Source organism: Chiloscyllium plagiosum, unplaced genomic scaffold, assembly GCF_037043375.1.
Source record: "Chiloscyllium plagiosum isolate Xiang-an unplaced genomic scaffold, Cpla_swu_hap1 HiC_scaffold_13, whole genome shotgun sequence".
NCBI lineage: Eukaryota > Metazoa > Chordata > Chondrichthyes > Orectolobiformes > Hemiscylliidae > Chiloscyllium > Chiloscyllium plagiosum.
The window spans coordinates 108,179,077-108,200,420 of record NW_028270151.1 but is presented as its reverse complement, the minus strand read 5'-3'; the positions used below and the strand labels follow the sequence as shown (position 1 = coordinate 108,200,420).

Sequence of the window (21,344 nt, the reverse complement as noted above, 5' to 3'; positions counted from 1 at the left end):
AATGCTTCCTAAAACAGGAGGATCAGAATTCCATGCAGTACTCCAACTGGGGACCCAGCAATGTCTTGTACAGCCGTATCATGATGTTCCAGCTCGTGTCCTCAATGCTCTGACCCATGAGGGCAAGTGTGCCTAATGTCACTTTCCCCAGCCTGTCCACCTGCGATGCCACTTCCAAGGAACAATGCAACTGTACCCTTTGGTCTCTCTCTGTTCCACAACACTGCCCAAGGCCCGACAATTAACTGTTAGTCCTCCCTAGTTTGCCTTAACAAAATCCATCACCTTAATCCAACTCCATCTTACATTCCTTGGCCCACTGGCTCAGTTGTTCGCGATCCCCTTCGATAATTGTATTCCCAGCCCACTATAACCCGTGTTATATACGGACCTTTATCAACAAACTTACAAACAATGACTCCTATGCTCTTACAGAAATATTTTCTGTAAATGATGCAAAACAGTGGATGTAGCACTGTTCCTTAAGACACACCGCTGGTCATAGGCCCCCAGTCTGCACAACAGCCCTCTCCCACCACTCTGTTTCCTACTGTCAAGCCAATTTTGTATCCAGTTGGCTAGCTCTCCCTGATCCCATGTGATCTAACCTTACTAACCAGTGTTCCACGCTAAACCTTGTCCAAGGCCTTGTTGTGGTCAGTATAAACACAGTCTCCTGTTCTATCTTCTTAGTCACGCCTTCAAAAAACTCAGGCAAGTTTGTGAGACACTACTTGTGTACTTTGCGTTAACTGTCCCTAATCAACCCTTGCCTTTCGAAATGCACGTAACTCCTGTCCCTCAGAGCCCCCTCCAACACCGTACACACCCCTAACATCAAGCCAACTGGTCTTTTAGTGCCTGGCTTTCTCTCACAGCAGTTTTAAACACTGACACAACGTTAAACACCCTGCAGGCTTCCAGCTCATCACCCGTGGCTGTCACTGATATAAATACCTCTTTAAGGGGCAATTCTTCCTGACTTTCCCCCAATGTCCTTGGATATACATGATTAGCTCGAGAGATTTGTCTTTTTTAATGCGTTTTTAAAACTCCAGCTCCTCATATTCTATTATGCGGAGTCTTTTGAAGACTTTATTTCCCTGACTTCCCCAGTCTTTGAGTACTGATGTGAAATTTTCGTCAAGGATCTCACCCATCTTCTGTGGTTCCACACATGGATTATCCCATTGATCTTTAATGGGGCACATTCTGTCTCTAGTTAATCTTCTGTTGTTAGTATTCATGTTGAATTCCTTTGGATCTTACTCAGCATTATCAGCCAAGGTTTTCTCAGGTCTCCTGTTTGCCCTACTGCTTTCCCTCTTCAGTGTATTACTGTACCCACAATGTTCTTCGTGGAATCCAGCTGGCCAAATATGACATAGACTGCCTTTTTCTTGACCAGAACCTCAATATCCCCAGTCATCCAGAATTTTCTACTTGTAATCAGCATTGTCCTTCACACGAACAGAAATATCCTGACCCTGAACTCTCATTTTATCTCTCTTTTGAAAGCTTCCCACCTGCCTGAGGTCCCTTTACCTGCAAATCGTCTCCACAATCAACTGTTAGAAGCTCTTGACCGAAACCTTCTGGATTGGGGCAGGACAATGTTGATGGTTCACTTGTGGACCAGGCCTGTCCTTTTCCATAACTGTCTTCAACCTAATACAGTTGTGTCACTTTGTCAAAACTATCCCCAACTAATACCTCAGTCCCTTTCCCTACCTTTATCCCCAAGGGGAGGTCAGGTTTTGCCCCTTTCTCCAGGGGGAGGGTGAACAACCAATGGTAATTGCGCACATCAGTATACATGACATAGATACAGTTGGATGGGTTCTGGTCAAGTGAGTATCGGGAGTTAGGTAAGAAGGTAAAAAGCAGGGCTACAAGGATAGTGAGCTCCAGATTACTCCCAGTACCGCTCGCCAGTCAATATGGAAATAGAAAGATAAGGCGGATGGATGAGTGCCTGAGGAGCTGTTGGAGGGGGAAGGGTTTTTATGTCTTGGATCATTGGGATCACTTCTGAGGTAGAGGTGACCTGGACAAGGGGGCCGTGTTGGACTTGAACCAGAGGGGCAGTAGCAACCTGGGGGTGAAGATTTGCTATGTTACTTGGGAGGGCTTAATCTAGTTTGCCAGGGGATTGGGATTCTGAAAAAGAGAGAGACCATTGGCCAGTCAGAGGAAAATACACCAGCCACCGAGAGCAAGTTTCCTATTCAGGATATCCAGGGGCACAGTCAATGGACGGAAAAGACTTCTGGTTGAAAGGGCATTTATTTCATGAGGCCTGACTGGTAAGGCAGACGAGCACAGAACATGGATTGGCTCTGGGGACTGTGATATTATAGCCATAACAGAAACATGGCTGAGAGAAGGGCAGGACTGTCACCTCACTGTTCCCGGATACAGAGGGTGCAGGCATGACAGAAAAATCATGTAAGTGAGGAGGGGGAGTTGCGCTTTTGATAAGGGAGAACATAACAACAGTGCTCAGAGAGGATACTCCTAAAGAGTCATTAAAAGGAGGCCATATGGTTAGGAGTTAGAAAGAAGAAGGGGGTGGTCACTTTGTTGGGACTGTATTACAGACTCGCAAATAGCCAGCGGGTATGAGAAGAGCAGCTGTGTAGAGAGATTGTGGACAGCTGTAGGAATAAGAGAGTAGTATTGATTGGAGATTTTAATTTCCCCTGGATTGACTGGGCCACTCGGAGAATAAAAGGCCCGTATCGTTTGGAATTTGTCAAATGTGTCCAAGAAAGTTTCCTAGATCAATATGTATATCGTCCTATTCTACTCAGGTGGGCCCAACATTGGACCCCCCCGCCCCCTGAGAAAACAAGGTCAGAAAGTGTCAGTCGGAGAGCACTTTGGGTCCAGTGACCGCAACTGTCTTAGTTTTAACGTAACTATGGGAAACGATAGGAGAGGTTCACAGGTTAAGGAGCTATGCTGGAACACAGCCATTTTTGGGGCCATGAAACAGGATCCAGCAGAGGTTGAGTGGGTGAGTCTGTTTGAAGGAAAGAAATGACTGGAAAATGGGAGGCTTTTAAAAGTGTGATACTGAAAATCCAGGGTCAGTATGTAACTGTTAGGGTGAAGGGAAAATGGCAGGTTTAGTGATCCCTGGCTGATGAGGGATATTGAGGCTCTGGTCTGGAAATGAAGATGGTATACATTGGGTTTAAGGTTTCCGTATCTACCTAAACTCTTCCAGCCCTAAAGACACAATCAATCTGTGGAGACCCTATAATCTTCTCAGGCCTCTGCCATACTCCGATCTGTAGAACCCACTCCAGTCCCTGTGACTGTCTCGATCCAGTTCCTAAAGGAACTGCGATCTGTGTAACATGCTCTCAGCACTATCACCAACCCTGTCAATGGAAGCTCTTCCAGTATTTCCATCCATCTACTCATCTGCATAAACTTTTCCAGCTCTTACACCCCTATCTGTGTTAACAACAACCTCCCCTACAACACTTTCCCACTTAGGCCAAACTGGAGGAGATTACTAATGCTCCTTTATCTGTGTAACTGTCTCAAACCAAAATTGCTGTTCTTATCTCCAGGAAAATCTGTCCGATTCCACACCCTCCATGTCTAAATAACCCCAGAACCTAAGCCTTTCGATATCTCTAAACCTGTTCAGTCCCGATTACCCTCCATATGTGTGTTTTTCTTACAGTCTATACATCCTACATTATCTCTGTAATCTGCTCCATTCCCTAAATAGTCCCTGTCTGTGATCAGACCTTTCCTACGAACTTCCTTATCCATGTAAACGGCTCCATCCCTCCCTCCTCCCCAACTCCATGAACTCCTGCCGGCCCTATAGCTCTCCACATTTCTGTAACCTCTTGAGGCCCTGTAGTCCTCCCTCCCTGTGAAACCATCTCCAGTCCCCACATCCCTCCCAATCTGGCTCCTCTGCTCCAGATCAGGCCATTGTTGTCTCTGTAAACACCTGCACTCCTGACAACTCTTCCCATTTGTGTAACCTCGTTCAGACTCCATACTCTCCAGCTTCCTGAATCCTCTTCCTGACATTGCAACCAAAACCATGTTAATGTAACAACCTCCAGTGCTTAAACCTCCCCGACTCAGTAACCTCTTGAAGTCTTAACGAAACACATAAAACTGTGAAATCTCTCATTTCCTTACAATCCTCCTTCGCTCCGTCCTCAAATGCCTTCATCACCATAAAACCTCACAATTACTGAAGTCTCATTTTGGCACTGCAACCCTCCTAATGTCTGCAAAACCCTCTTGCCCTGATATTCTTCCGTATCTCTGTAACTCCCTCCAACCTCCAGTGCCCTTCTGGGGAACTTGGCAGAGGAGTGAAGATTTGTAGAGTCTGGGCCATGTTACGGAGGTAGAATCCTGGGAATTACAGATTTAATCTAATGTCTGTTGTGTGCAAATTATTGGCGGGGACTCTAAAGACAGGATTTATAACTGCTTGGAAAATCATAGTTAAATTTTAGACAGTCAGCATGGGTTTGTGAGGGGTCAGGTCATGTCTCACAAACCTTATTGAATTCTTTGAGGATATGGCATAATACGTTGATGGCTCATTCAGAAAAAAAGGATGATTGGGATACAGGGAAATCTGTCTGTCTGGATACAGGATTGGATGGCCCAGAGATGACAGAGGGTGGCAGCAGATGGACAGTATTGAGCCTGGAGCTCAGTGACCAGTGGTGTTATCTAACAGTTGGCTCTGGGACTCTGTTCTTTGTGATTCTTATAAATGACTTGGATGTGGATGTTGGAGAGTGGGTTAGTAAGTTTGCCAATAACATGAAGGTTGGTGGAATGGTGGGGAATGTGGAGGGCTGTTGTAGGTTGCAATGGGACATTGACAGGATGCAGAGCTGGGCTGGAAGTGGCAGATGGAGTTCAATCTGGAAAAGTGTGAAGTGATTCATTCTGGAAGGTCGAATTTAAATGCAGAATACTGGGTGAAGGGCAGAATACGTGGCAGTGTGGAGGAACAGAGAGATCATGGGGTCCATGTCCATTATTCCCTCAAGTTGCCACGCACGTTGATGGGGTTGTTAAAAAGGCATATGTTGTGTTGGCTTTCCTTAGCAAGGGGATTGATTTTAAGAGCCGTGAGGTTTTACTGCATCTTTATAGCGTCCTGGTGAGACCACACTTGAAATATTGTGTTCAGTTCTGGTCCCATTTTTACAGCAAGGATGTGCAAGTTTTAGAGAGTGTACACAGGAGATTTACCAGGATGCTGACTGGAATGGAGGGCATTTCTTATGAAGAAAGTTTGAGGGAGCTAAGGCTTTGCTCATTGGAGTGAAGAAGGTGACTTGGTAGAGGTGAACAAGGTGATGAGAGGCACAGAGAGAGTGAATTGTCAGAGACTTTTCCTCAAATTGCAAAGTGGCATAATTTTAAGGTGAATGGAGGATGGAAAAGAGGATAGAGAATGGTAGGTGGTTGGAATGCACTGCCAATGGTGATAGTAAAATTAGACACATTCAATAGGCAGATACATGGATAATAGTAAAATGAAGGGCATGTAGGTTAGTTTGATCTTACAGTTGGATAATAGGTTGGCATGAAATCATTACTGAAGGGTCTTGGGCGGAGCTGTTCTGTGTTCTGTCTGGTAAACTGGGTAATAAGCTCAGATCAATGTAAAAGGATATGGCATTCAGGAGGAGCTAGTGAACTGGATACAAAATTTGCTTGATGGTTGTAGACAGAGAGTGATGGGTGTCATGTTGTTTTTCTGACTGCAGGCATGTGACCAGCGATGTAGGGTGTCCACTGGTGTGTGTCATTTGGATAAATGGTTTGGATGGGAATATTGGTTGCTTGGTAAGTAAGCTTCTTGGGTGACACTGACATTGGTGGTAAAGTGGTTAGTGGAGAATATTATATATGATACAACAAGATTAACAGTACTGCTGGGACAGTGGGCTGAAGAATAGCAGATGGAGTTTAATTAGATCATGTGAAGTGTTCCATTTTGGTGAAACAAACCAGGGTGGGACTTGTACAGTTAATGTTCAGACCCTGGGTAGTGTTGTCAGTCAGTGACCCAGGGAAGCAGGTACACAGTTCTTTGAAAGTGGTGTCACAGATAGACAGGCTGGTGAAGCAGGTCTTTGGGATGGTTACCTTCATTGGGGAGAACATTGAGAGTAGGAGTTCGGATGTCATGGTGTATCTCTAAAAGTCATTGGTGAGGCTATCATAAAAACATTGTTGTTTAGTAGGAAGAACTCACCTGGTTCACTGACCTCCTTTAGTGAAGAACATCTGACATTCTAACCAGGTCTGGATGATATGTGACTCCATCCCACAGCAATATGGCTGACTCCAAGTTGCCCTCTGGATAATTACCAGTGGGGTCAAAGAATGTTCGTCCAGGCAGTGACACCCTTATCCCATGAATGAATAAATAAACATACATATGCCCCTCCCTACCTCTGCAAACACCTCCAGCTGCAGCAATCCGTACTGGATTTGTAACACCATTCAGGCCCTGACCACTCTCTGTAACATCTCACCACCATCCAGCACCTTCACCTCTCCCTGCTCATGTCGTGTCAATAAACCCTGACAATGATTCCCCTTGCCACAGCCCTCGCCTGCTAGCAGACCCTTTGCAATTCATTTAACATTTACTCCTGAAGCACTCTCTCACTTCAGAATTTTAAGTATTTTGTGGTGATCTTCTCAGCCTCATAATCTAGTATGATCCCTTTTGTCCTGAGTGAGGGACCAGTGGGGATTTCTTGCTGAGGGTTTTACTGTTTCAAAAAAATGTCCTTTTGTTGAGTGTTTTATACTGTTCCTTTAAATGTTTTCCACTGTCCATTTACAGACACATGTCTCAGTCTGTTTAGCGTGTTTACCTTGGTCAGTTCTCCTCTCAAACTCATGTAATTGACTATTTTTGTTTCAAGTTGTAGCTTGTCCTTTCTGTGATTCACTTTAAAACTTTACGTTTATTTAAACTGCACTTTATCACAGTTTCCCGAAGGATCTCGCAGGTGATATTACTCATTCACTAAGTTTCATTACACGGTCGCTCTGCGATAGTTATGCCCCTAGCCAGTTGCACAATGTGTTTTTCAAAGAAACACTGAAAAAAAATACCTAACTCCTCTTCCAATATCAATGTTGTCCGTGTGATTGTCCCAGATTATACGAATGTTGAAGTTTTCCAAAATTATCATAATGCCTTTATTAAAAATCCAATGAGTTCCTGTGTGATGCAGTGACGAGCAATGGAATGCTGTTCGGTGGCTAAAACTGTTCTGCTGCTTGTGTCCTTGGCGAGTAGTAGCGAGAATTTATATTCAGACTGACTCTACTTCATGATCTGCAGCCAAATGCTTTCTCTGTAATGCCTTTGTTGACAATAATTGTTTGGTTTACCCATTTTGCCTGACTTTGCACAAGAATATGACCTACTGAATATTTTTGTTCACCCTCTATCCATGTCTCCCTGGTGTCTAAATCTCTTTTATCTCTGTGTCACAAATCCATCTACCTTACTGCAGCAACGTTGTTCATTCAAAAAAAATATAACTTACTCTTTCCCACAATTTCCTGTCCTAAATCTATTCACTGATGTACAGTTTTAGTTAAACGCTGTTCTTTTTTTGCTTGTCTTCAGCCACATTCCGATGCTGCTCCCATACTTCACCTTTTCTCTTTGGATTTGGAAAGCTCCTTTCACCTGAACAACGTCCCTGCGTCCTCTGTCAGTTGAAAGCCCTGTCCATAATCTTACCGACATGGTTGACCAGGACCCTGGTCCCAGCATGATTCCAGTGGGGCCATCCGAAAGGATTATTTTTAAAATCAGGTATGGGATGTGGGTGTCTTTGGCTGACCAGCCTTTCTTGTCCAGCCCTAGCTGCCCTTGAGCTGAGTAACTTGCTCGGCCATTTCAGAGGGTAATTGAGAGGCAAACAATTTGCTGTGGGGATGTCGTGCAGACCACGTGAGGATGGGCAGATGTCCTTCTCGAAAGGGCAAGTGTTTGGGGTTTTTTGTACATCAGCAATGGTCTCATACGTACTTGTGGATTGTTAATTACTATTTTTAAAATTATTGATTTCAAATTCGACCATTTTTGATGGTGGGATTCCAACCGGCCTTCCTTGAATATTAGCTGAGGGTTTGGGATATATGCTCTAGCAATAATATCACTAGACCATCACTTGACCTGCTCACAGGTTGCTCATTCCTGACCCGTTATACCAGTGCGTAATGAAGCAAAACCTGTTCTTCCAACACAGTTGTGTGATCCTGATATCTTCCAGCACTCTGGTGATATCACTTAGTATCTCATTCTTGCTCTCGCTTTCTCTCTCTCTCTCTCTCTCTCTCTCTCTCTCTCTCTCTCTCTCTCTCTCTCTCTCTCTCTCTCTCTCTCTCTCTCTCTCTCTCTCTCTCTCTCTCTCTCTCTCTCTCTCTCTCTCTCTCTCTCTCTCTATTGCACCTACGCCAGATCCTGAGCCAACAGAATTCTCCACTCCAGCGAGACGAGGCAGCACAGGCCAGGGATAGAGACTGGGATTTTCCAGATCTCTGCGGTGGTATCAGTGCCATTTTTAATCCTCACTGCATCCGTCTAATTTCCCATTCTGTCTATTTCTCTGTCTCCTGTAGGTACTCAGAAAGGTTCAGACTCGATTAACTTCCCAGCTGCTGGGTGTCTCGTCCATCACCACATTGAAGATGGTCGGTCAGCCAGAGAGACAAGGGGCAGGGAGATCTGGAGCCTTCAATAAATCCTGCAGTGTGGTAAGATCACCCACAGTGCACAGAGCAGAGAGCAATGAGAGGGCTCCAAACATCGGCTAACAAGACATGACACGATACAGTATTGGAGGTGCAGCACAGTACACAAGCACCCCAGGCTCAATCACCACTCCTAATGTAAGTTCTGTTGTACTAAGACTCGCTACTCTGCAACACTGCATCTGTGGCATTTCTTGTGCACCAGTGTATTCAATAATTTGTAACTCGTATAACAGATCCTATCTCTGTAACCTTGTCCTATCCCAAAAGTCCCTCCACATATTTGAAATGTACTGCATTCCAGACTACCATCCCTATCGCTGTAACTTGCTTCAGTGTCCACAACATGCCTTATCTCGGTAGTCTCCTCCTCCAATAACTGGAGACAGAGTCATGCAGCACGGAAACTGTTCATTCAATCCAACTAGTCCATGCTGACCAGAGTCCATGAACAAGTCACGTTTCCCTGCATTTGACTCGTATCCATAAAAACCTCTCCTCCCCATGTACCTGCCCAAATATCTTTTACATGTTGTAATTGTACTTCTCTCTACCACTTCCCCTGGAAGCTCATTCCATAACTGCACCATCCTCTGTGTAGAAAATTTTCTCCTAAAATCTCTTTTTAGTCTTTCCTCCCCCATCTCATATTTATGCCCACTGGAACACAGAACATGATAGCGCAATACAGGCCCTTCAGCCTTCGATTTTGCGCCAACGTGTGGAACCAATCTGAAGCCCATCGAACCAACACTATTCCAATTCGTGTCCATATGTCTATCCAATGACCGTTTAAATGCCCTTAAAGTTGGCGAATCTGCCACTGTTGCAGGCAATGCATTCCATGCCCCAACTATTCTGAGTAAAGAACTTACCTCTGGCATCTGTCCCATATCTATTTATTAATATTAATATCTACCTTAATGTAAAGGTATCTCCCCTCGTGCTAGACATTGCCATCCAAGAGAAAAGGCTCTCACTGTCCAACCCATCTCACCTGCTGATTATCTTATATGTCTCCATTAATTGACCTCAAACACATTCTTTTGAACAAAAACAGCTTAAAGTCCCTCAGCCTTTCCTCATAATACCTTCCCTCCATACCGGGTAACTTCCTAGTAAATCTCCTCTGAATCATTTCTAAAGCTTACACATCCATCCTGTAATGCTGATTTGGAGATGCCGGTGTTGGACTGGGGTGTACAAAGTTAAAGATCACACAACACCAGGTTATAGTCCAACAGGTTTAATTGGAAGCACACTAGCTTTCGGAGCGACGCTCCTTCATCAGGTGACAGCGGAGGGCTCAATCGCAACATAGAATCCACAGCAAAAATTTACAGTGTGATGGAACTGAAACCACACATTGAAAATTTGACTGTCTGTCAAGCCTTCCGTCTGCTAGAACACAGCGACAGTTTCACCCCTTCCATGTGTAAATCACAAAACCACTTCCAAAAGTTGCATTCCCGGGCCAGCCATCAACAATGGTGATAGCTAGATAACACGCTGAAGGTGGACGGACAGCACGGAGGGCCAACATCTTCAGTGTGTTATCTAGCTATCACCATTGTTGATGGCTGGCCCGGGAATGCAACTTTTGGAAGTGGTTTTGTGCTTTACACATGGAAGGGGTGAAACTGTCGCTGTGTTCTAGCAGATGGAAGGCTTGACAGACAGTCAAATTTTCAATGTGTGGTTTCGGTTCCATCACACTGTAAATCTTTACTGTGGATTTTGTGTTGCGATCGAGCCCTCCGCTGTCACCTGATGGAGGAGCGTCGCTCCGGAAGCTAGTGTGCTTCCAATTAAATCTGTTGGACTATAACCTGGTGTTGTGTGATTTTTAATCCTGAAATGCAGTAACCTGAACAAATGTGGCCGCACCCAGACTTTTGTACAGCTGCAGCATGATCTAATGGTTCCGAAACTCAATCCCTCTACCAAGACAAGCTCACACACTGAATGGTTTCTTAAAAAACCCATAAACCTGGATGGAAACTTCCAAGGATCTATGTACATGGACATAGAGATCTCTCTGTTCATCTACACTACCAACAATCTTACCATTATCTCAGAACCCTGTGTTCCTGTTACTCCCTCCAGAGTGAATCGCCTCACACCTTTCCACATTAAACTACATTTGCGAACTTTCAGTCCAGCTGTGCAGCTTATCTATACCTTTCTGTAACCTACAACAGCCTTCGTCACTATCCACAACTCTACCGAACTTAGTATTTTCTGCAAATTTACTAACCCATCCTTCAATGCCCTCATACAGGACATTTATATAATTGACAGCAACAGTGGACCCAAAACACATCCTGGAAGTACCACCAGTAACAGAACTCCAGGATCGATATTTCCCATCAACCACTACCCTCTGCCTTCTTTCAGTGAGCCAATTTCTGATCCAAACTGCTAAATCACCCACAATTCCATGCCTCCGTATTATCGGCAATAGCCTACCATGGGGCACCTTAACAAAAGCCTTACTGAAATACAGATACACCACATCAACTGCTTTACCCTCATCCATCTCTTTGTTCAACTTCATAAAGAACTCATTAAGGTTTGTGAGGGCACGACCTACCCTTCACAAAACCATGTTTACTATCCCTAATCAACTAACTCATCTCCAGATGATTATAAATCCTATCCCTTACAAGCCTTTCCAACAATTTACCCAGAATCAAAGTAAAGCATGCAGGTCTATAACTACCAGGATTTCTCCACTCCCCTGCTTGGGGTGGCACGATGGCAGAGTGGTTAGCACTGCTGCCCCAGAGCACCAGAAAGCCGGCTTCAATTCCTGCCTCAGCCAACTGTCTGTGTGGAGTTTGCACATTCTCTCCGTGTCTGTGTGGGTTTCCTCCGGGTGTTCCGGTTTCCTCCCACAGTCCAAATTTTGCAGGTTAGGTGAATTGGCCATGCTAAATTACCTATAGTGTTAGGTGAAGGGGTAACTGTATATAAACATATTTATATAAATGTCTGTAGGTTAACCCCTCAGTCTCCGATGCTCCAGGGAAAATAGCCCCAACCTATTCAGTAACAACCCTGGAAACATCTTATTCATCTTTTCTAAACCCTTTCAAGTTTCACAACATCCTTCTGACAGCAGGGAGACTAGAATTGCACAGAGTACTCCAATTGTGTTGTAACGTAGTAATCTGAGTTCCCCAGTCTTGGTGCACAATAAGTCCTGGAATGAACAATTTGTTTAGGACCTTAGCCATATCCAGAAGTCATGCACATCGACGGCTTCATTGATCTTTCAGGGCCCCTACTTTGTCCCGAGTTAGTCGTTTACTCTTATTGTATCTATATTATCTAAAATCAGTTTTGGATTGTACTCATCCTTCTTTGCCGATGCGATTTCATGTCGTCTTTTTGCATTCCTGATTTCCATCCTCCAGCCCCTGTGCTCCTCAGGGATTCCCTTGGTCCAGCTGGCTATACCTGACACGTGCCCCCTTTTCCTTGACCAGACCCTCAATGGACAGCCAGTGTTTCCGAATGCTGTCAGCATTGACTTGCACACAAACAGGAACATGCTGGCGCTGATCGCTCAATTTAACTCACTTTTAAAATATTCTCACTTGCCAGACTTCCCTTTCCCTGCAAATAGACTCCCCAATCACCTTTTGAAAGTTCCTGGCTGATACGATCAAGATTGGTCTGGCTCAATTTTATAACTTGAACCTATGGACCAGCCCTGTCCTTTTCCATCGCTGTTTTCAAACTAATAGAACTGTGGTCACTTTGGCAAAATGCTTTCCCACTAACACCTCAGTCCCTTTCCCGACCTTGTTTCCCAAAGGGAGGTCAGGTTTTGCCCAATTCTGTTTTCAGGCCGTTTATATATTGATTGGGAGTTTACTGGAAATTAATTACCAAATTCTTCCCTTGCAAACGCTGGAAAGTTAAAAAAACATCTATCATAACAGCCCCATTATTATGATTGACATTTGAGATCTCCCAACATATTTGTTCCTCAGTTTGGCACTTGTTATTAGGGATTAGTAGGACAATCAAATCGAAGTGATGACCCATTCTTATTTCTCAGTTCCACTAACATAGCTTCACTGGGTGATCCCACAGGAATATCCTCTGTAAGTACTGCTATGATGATTAATGCAATCAAAACACATCACCACGCGTCCTCTCTTGCCTCCCCTTCGATGCTTCCTGCAATCCCTCTACCTTGAAACAATGAACTGCCAGTCCTGCCCCTCCCTCAGCTGTGTTTCTGTAATAACTATAATCTCCCAGTCCCATGTTCAAATCCATGTCCTGAGTTCATCTTCCTTAGCTGTCAGGCCCCTTGCATTGAAATAAATGCAGTTTAATCATCAGTTTTCGCCCATTCCCTGCTATGTACTTTCCTGCCTTATCTCTTGAAATGGCTCTCTTTAACTTGTGTACCAGCCTCAATCTTCTTTCTGATCCTTCGACTGTTTAAGATACAACACCCTGCCAGATTAGATTGTATCCTCTCTAGCAGCTCCAGCAATTCGCCCCACTAGGATATGGGTCCCCCTCCCGCTCCCAGTTCAGGTGCCTTTCCCACCCGGTCCACCTGTGCTGACACCTTCAGCGATCTTTGAGTTGTCCATTCAGGTCCCTGTGTTCCTCAGTACTCCGCAAGGTCCGAACACTCATTACGTCTGTCCTTCGCTTATCATACCTCCCACAGGGTCTGACCTCACATCGATCAGAACTACACTCTGCTCAGATTATCATCTGATCGTCATCAGACTGTAGCCTGAGACCATCCCCCTCACTGTGAACAACACCCTCACCTTCCATGTCATCTGCAAACCGACTAATGATACTTTCTGCTTTCACATCGAAGTTATTATTCCCCAGAATAACCAGTGATCGTTCCTGCACAGATCCCTGTGGTACACCCGCTGGTGAAACAATTTCAAACACGAAAAAGATTATCCACCTATTTTGTATCCAATTTGCCAACTTGCTTTGGATCCCATGGGCTCTTTCCTTTTGATCCTTGCATTTGCAAGTGTTGATTCATCCTCAGGGTGGTATCCAATAATATCCCTCCCCCTGCTGTCCGACTATCTGCTCTGTAATTACCTGGCCTATTCCTGCTGCCCTTCCTGAACAAATGAACCACATTCGTACCGCACTTAGGTGGTAGTGTGGGGGTTAAATTTAAGAAAAAAAAAACAGGAGATCAGGGTGCTGCACGCAGCAGTCCCCTGCAAAAAAGAGAAAAAATAAATAAACAGGAGATTCCTACCCTCCCCTTCACTGTTTTGATCACACACCAAACGAAAGAAAAAAAAATGAACCACATTCGTGATCCTCCAGTCATTCGGCACTTCACCTGTGGCCAGCAAAGTATTAAATATATCCACCAGGCCCCTGCAATCTCCTCTCTTACTTCCCATAGCAGCCTGGGATACATTTCATTGGGCACTGGGGAGTTCTCCACCTGTTTATGCCTGTGAAAATATTTAGTACCTCCTCCTTATTGATCTTAACATGTTATAGAACCTCAGCTCCCCCGTCTGAAATCCCCGGCTACAATGTCTTTCTCCTGCATGAATACAGATGGGAAGTATTCATTGAAGACCTCACCTACTTCCTCAGGCTCCATGCACAGGTTGTTTATTTGGTTTCTAATAGGCCTCACCCTTTCCTCAGTTACCCTTTTATTCTAACTATATTGACAAAGTACCTTGTGGCTTTTCCTTCATAGTATCTGACAAGATTATTTCACAGCCATTTTTAAGGACCCCGTTGCACTCCCTATCCTTGTGAATGGCTTCACCTGGTTTTATTGCACTGGTTTTCTTCATCAAACTCGCAATATCGTTTGATCTGTATTCGCTGGACTTGCGGCCTTTACTACTCCCTCTTCATGAACACAATGGGATGGGGTCCTGTGAAATGAGTATCAGGCATTAGGTAAGAAGTTAAAAAGCAGGACCTCAAGGGCAGTGATTTCTAGATTACTCCTAGTGCCACATGCCCCAGTGAGGATAGACATAGAAAGATAGGCCGGGGGGTGGATGTATGCCTGAGGAGCTGTTGGAGGGGGCAGGGTTTTCAGTTCTTGGATCATTGGGATCTCTTCTGGGGTAGAAGTGACCTGAATGGGGCGGGGGGGATGGGTTAGACTTGAACCAGAGGGGCACCAGTATCACTGCGGGAAGATTTGCTCGTGTTACCCTGGGAGGTTTAAACTAGTTTGGCAGGATGTTGGGACTCTGACTAAGAGAGGGACCATCGAAAAGTCAGCGGAAAATACATTAGCCATCAAAAGCAAGTTTCCTATTCAGGATATCCAGGGGCACAGACGAGGGAGGGAAAAGACCTCTGGTTTAAAGGGCATTTATTTCAACGCATGAGGCCTGACTGGTAAGGCGGGTGAGCTCAGAGCATGGATTAGGTCTGGGGACTGGGATATTATAGCTATAACCGAAACATGGCTGAGAGAAGGGCCGGACTGGCAGCTCAGTGTTCGAGGATACAGAAACTACAGGCGGGACAGAAGGACAAGTAAGTGAGGAGGGGAGTTGTCCTTTTGATAAGGGAGGATATAACAACAGTGATTAGAAAGGATATGCTCAAAGAGTCAACAAATGAGGCCACATGTTTAGAACTTAGAAACAAACCAGGGGTGGTCACTCTGTTGGGATGGTATTATAGACCCCCAAATAGCCAGCAGGTACTAGAGGAGCTGATGTGTAGAGAGATTGGTGATAACAGTCGGAATAATAGAGTAGTATTGGTTGGAGAATTTAATTTTCCCATTATTGACTGGGTCACCCAGAGAGTAAAAGGCCCGTACTGAGTGCAATTTGTCAAATGTGTCCAAGAACGTTTCCTAAATCAAGATGCAACTCTAACAAGGCCCAACTCTACTCAGGCGGGTGCAACACTGGACCTCCCCTCAGAAAACGTGGTCGGGCAAGTGACTGAAGTGTCAGTGGGAGAGCACTTTGGGTCCAGTGACCACAACTGTCTTCGTTTTAACATAGTTATGGAAAAAGATCAGACAGATCCACAGATTAAGGTGTGAAACTGGAGTAGGGCCAGGTTTGGGGCCATTAGTCAGGATCGAGCAGAGGTCGATTGGGTGAATTAAAAATAACACAAAACCAGGTTATACTCCAACAGGTTTATCTCACAGCACCAGCTTTCAAAGTGCAGATGATCATCCTAAAAGATGAAAACTTAAACTAAATGTGTTTGTTATTACATTCCATGACACTGCAATCCTGTTGCTATAAATTCTGTGCCTTATGATTGTGCTCCACAACCACCTGATAAAGCAGCGAACCAAAACCAATCGCTCCCAAATAAACCTGCTGGACTGGAAGCTGGGGTTGTGTGATTTTTAACTTTGCCCATCCCAGTCACCACCGGCTCCTCCACATCATGCTACCGTCAACTGGGTGAGTCTGTTTGAAGGAAAAGGAATGACTGGCAAATGGGAGCCTTTTAAAAGTCTGATATTAAGAATCCAGGACAAATTTTTCCCTGTTAGAGTGAAGGGAAAAGCTGGCAGGTTTAGGGATTCGTGGCTTATGAGGGATATTGAAGTTCTGGTCCGGAAAATGAAAATGGTATACATTGGATTTAAGCTTTCCAAATCTACCTTACCTAGCTCACCAGACTGATTGACACAATCAATCTGTGAAGACCCTACAATCCTCTCAGGTCCCTGCAGCATTCCGATCTGTAGAACCTGCTCCAATGCCTGACTCATCCAATCCACTTCCCTATCTACGTGACATCCAACCGTCGCCAGCACACTCCCTATCAATGCAAGCTCCTCCAGTCTCTCTATCTAACCGCCCATTTCTATAACCTTCTCCAGCTCTTACACCCCTATCTGTGTAAACGTCACCGTCCCCCACAACACTTTCCACTTTGACCAACTGTAAAAGATTAGTAATGCTCCCTTATCTGTGAAACTGTCTCCAACCAAAATTGCCCTTGTTATCTCCTGGAAAATCTGTCTGATTCCACATCCTCCATGTCTAAATAACCTTCACAACCCAAACCTTCCTGTATCTATAAACATCTACTGTCACGACTACCCTCCTTATGTCTGTATGTTCTTCCCATCTGTACAACCGTCTTTACCTCTGTCATCTGCTCCGGTCCCTAAACAATCCCTGTCTGTGTAAACCTCCCCAACCTAACAACATCCTTATCACAGTAAAGTGCTCCACCCCTCCCAATCTTCTTTGCTCAGTGAAACCCCTCCAGCTCTCCACATCTCTGCAGGATCCTGCAGTTCCACAAAACATCCCTCTATGTGGAACTTCCACCAGAGACCACTACCCACCATATTTTTAATCCCCTGCTGACCCCTCTATCTCTGTTCCCAGCTTCAGTCCCGTCAACCCTACTTCCATATACAACATCATCAAGTCCCTGCAATCCTCCCAATCTGAGGAAACTCCAGCAGACATTGTCACTCCCTCATGATCTCTGACTGCCTACAGTGATTTGAAACTTCTGCAATTCAATAACATTTCCAGTCTCTGTGCCCCTGTTGATCATGGTGAACTGCTCCAAACCTCTCAACCCTCCCTGCCTGTGTTCATCATCAAGTTGATACAACTCGTCTCATGTCTGTAGTTCCCTGCAGCCGTACAATCTTCCCCGTTTTTGTGAAGTCTGCCTATCACTATTACTGTCCCTATCTGTGTAACTGCCTCCAGTTACTACAGCCTCTTTACTGTGTAGCCCCCATCAGACCCTAAAGCCATGCTATCTGTGTAACCTCCTTCAGGTCTATATCCTGCAACTTGCTGAAACCTGCTGTCACCATTGCAACCCCCATTATTACTCAACATTGCTTCGTCTTTAAAACCATCCCTATCAGTGTGATCTCTTCCACTGCGTACAACACTCCCAGTCTGTGCAATGGGCGATGCGTGGTTTTATAAAAGGGGAATTTTTAAAAAAAAATCTGTTGGTTCTATATTTTGGTGTGACCATAATAGGCAGAATAGATAAGGGTGGGGGAGGCTAGTAGAGGTCGAAGTATATTTGAAATTTAGGAAGCATTTTGATAAGTTTCAACAAGGGTTAAATATTAGCTCAGGAGAGAATAGGGCCCCTGAAAGGTCAATGAGGCTGTCTGTGAGGAATCACTGCTGATGGGGGAGGTTCGAAACAAATATTCTGCATTTTGATTTACTTTGGAGAAAGATTGGAAGCTCGGGAACTTGGGAAAATACATAGTGATGTATCGAACAGAGTTCACATTGGATAACAGGATGGTTTAAAATGAAAAAAGGTTGATAAAACCTTGGGACATGATCAGATGTATCCCAGCGCTCTGTGAGAAGCTTGGGAGGAATTTACAGGGCACCTCACAGGGATATTTGTATCATCAACAGCGACTACAGACCAGTGAGACAGATGGAAGAGGTGGGTAAGTTGTTGGAGTTGATTCTGAGAGAAAGGATCATCATGCATTTGGAAAGGCAAGGATGGATCAGCGATGGTCAGCATGGCTTTGTGCACGGGAAATCATGTCTCAGAAACTGGATTGAGTGTTTGTGGAGGTAGAAAAGTGATAGATCAAGGTGAAGCAGTGGATGATGTCCACATTAACTTTAGCAAGGCCTTTGACAAGGTTTTGCACGGCAGACTGGTTAATAAGTTTAGATCACTCATAACCAGGGATCACTCACCAACTGGAAACAAAATTGGATTGACGTTAAGAGACAGAGCATGCTCATAGAGAGTTTCTGCTCAAACTGAAGGCCTGTGACCAACGGTGTGTCATGGGGTTCGGTGCTGGGTCACTGTTGTGCATCATTTATATGAACGGTTTGGATAATACAGGAGTCATGGTTAGCAAGTTTGTGAGTGAGACTGGAAGTGAAGAGGATTATCTGAGAGTGGGCCAGTGAGTTGAGGAATAGCAAGTGGAGAATTACACAGTGTTGCACTCTGATAAAGCTGACCAGAGCTGGACTTGTACAGTCAGAGACCCAGGGATGCAGGTACAAGGTTCTTTGAAATTGGTGTCACAGGTTGACAGGTTGGTGAAGCAGATGTTTGGGATGCTTACCTTCATTGGTCAGTGCATTGAGATTAGGAGTTGGGATACCATGTCATGTTATATCTATACAGGACATTAGTGAGGCCACCATAAAAATAGTGTTGATTACCTGGAAAAACTTAACTGGTTCACGTCTGTCCTTTAGGGAAGGACATCTGACATTGTTAACTGACATCTGACACCATGGCTCACGTGTGACTCCAGACCCGTAGCAATATGGCTGACTCTGAGCTGCCCTCTGGGAAATTAGCTGTGGGGCAAAGAATGCTGACTCAATCAGTGACATCCTTATCGAATGAATGAATACATAAAAAATACGTGTCCCTCCCTCCCACTGCAATTCCCTCCAGCGCAGCAATCCGTACTGGCTTTGTAACACCGTTCAGGCCCTTGCCCCTCTCTGTAACACTCTCACCACCTCCAGCACCTTCACCTCTCCCTGTTCCTATCATCTGATTAAACCCTGACAATGTTTCCCCTTCCTACTGCACTCCTCCTGCTAGTAGACCCATTGCGATCCCTTTAACAAATACTTCCATATTTCTAAAGCATTGGCTTCTTTTTTGTCTTCAGTGCATCGCTTAATGAAGTCTGGGAAATCCTGGGAATTACTGAGCCAAGACAGTCCAAAGTGGGGGAGGAGCATTGGGACGGTGTCGAGCAGCTGGACACTTGATGTGGGGAAAAAGGGGAATCCAGGAGAAAACAGCACAAGGAGCGCACTGTCACATCAACGTCCCACCCATCCCCATCCCACGGCCACCTTCTGCCCCAAGTGTGGAAGGCCACATCGGCCTGTACAGCAACACACAGACTCCCCTGAGAGTGGGAGAGAGTCAGCCTCGTTTGTGACCCACCGCCAATGAGATGGTGAGATAGGGAAGTTGAAACCCCTTTCAGTTGTCCTACTGTCTTTGTTATAAATTCCAATAATTCCCTGTCCAATGTCATACCTCACAATGTAATGCTGTAATGGGGCCTTAACACTGCCCTTCACCTTCTGTGTTCTGACTCTTATTACCCAGAATTTGGTTTCCTAATGTTTGATAGTGTGAGGCCACAGAAAATCCCATTGTTATCTCGAACGATGAGAGTTTCCCATTCTCCTTCCCACTCTGCCTGACTTTCCACAATGTTGTGTAGCCGTGAATATTAATGCCCCACCTTTTGTTCACCCCTGTGACCACGTCTCCCTGGTGGTGATTAGATAGAAATCACAGTCACACCAGCATATCCCTGATTACAAATGCTTCGTGCATTCAAATTACGAAATAGTAATTTACTTTTAAATCACAAATTCCTGTCACAAACCTATCTGCTGATGTATAGTTTTAGTTCAACTTAATCTCTTCCTGTTTCTTCCTGTTTTTCCTCAGCCTCAGCCCCATGTTTCAATATTTGAACATTTCTCTATGGAATTTGGAACTTCCTTTCAGCTGAGCCCTGTCCCTCCTTGCCTGTGTCAGTTTAAAGCAGTCTACATTGTCCTGGTCATATGATTGACCAGGACACACACTGGTCCCAGCACTGAACCATCTCAATAAAATAGCTGACTCCTCCCTGAGTACTGGTAGCAATGCCCACTGCATCAGACCCACTTCTTCTGACACTATGGTTTGATCCTGAAATCTCTAGTGATATCACTCAATCTGTCTCCATTTGGTATCCCTCACTGTGTGGGTCTAATTGCTGCTCCTGTCAGCGTCTCTCACTCTTACAGCTACTCCGGATCCAGAGCCAAGAGAATCTTCCGATCCGCAACAGTACGGACCAGGGATGGAGACTGGGATTTTTGTGATCTCTGCTGGATTTAGTGCTACTCGACATGAGTTATCTTCACTGCATCAATCTAATTTCCCATTCTGTCTATTTCTCTCTCATGCAGGTAATCAGGATGTTTCTAACTCCTGTCTCATCCATCACCTCATTGAAGATGCTTGGTCAGCCAGAGAGAGATGGAGAGGGAGATCTGGAGCCTTCAGTAAATCCTGCAACCGGTAAGATCAGTCATAGTAAACAGCACAGGGTGGAGGTAGTGGCCATCTTTATTCAGACCTGGAACACAGGACGTAGTTACAATGCTGGGCAAGGAACAGCAACATTCTAGGCTTCATTCCCACCATCTTGTGAGGGCCCTGCTGTCACCTCTGCTGTACTGGAACTCCCTGAGACTGCACAGGAGGTCCCAGGCATCAGTCTTGGCACATACTCTATTAGTGATCTCTGTAATATACTACAGTCCCGATAATCCTTCCTCTATTTGGAATCTCCTCTAGTACACACAATGCTGTCTGTCTCTGTCAGGTTCTCCAATCCCTGACACCCTAATTCCTAAACTTCTCCAGTCGATACTAAATTCCTTCATCCCTGTAATTGCCGAGCCCTGTCTATCCCTGTAAGCTCCTCCACCAATGCCACCCTCCATGTAAATGTGTTTTGTCTCTAACCTCTCCATCCATCCCTATCTGGGTAAACCTCTCCA

At 44.9% G+C, this 21,344-nt stretch overlaps 1 long non-coding RNA gene across 1 annotated transcript in view; it reads left to right on the top strand.

Annotated features, from left to right (window-relative positions):
- Positions 1–20,859, top strand: part of LOC148148406 (uncharacterized) — a 33,842-nt gene extending 12,983 nt beyond the window's left edge. Inside the window, exon 3 of the long non-coding RNA XR_015759062.1 lies at positions 20,748–20,859. This is a non-coding gene — a long non-coding RNA (uncharacterized LOC148148406). The remainder of the gene's footprint in view (positions 1–20,747) is intronic.
- The last annotated feature ends 485 nt before the right edge of the window (positions 20,860–21,344 follow it).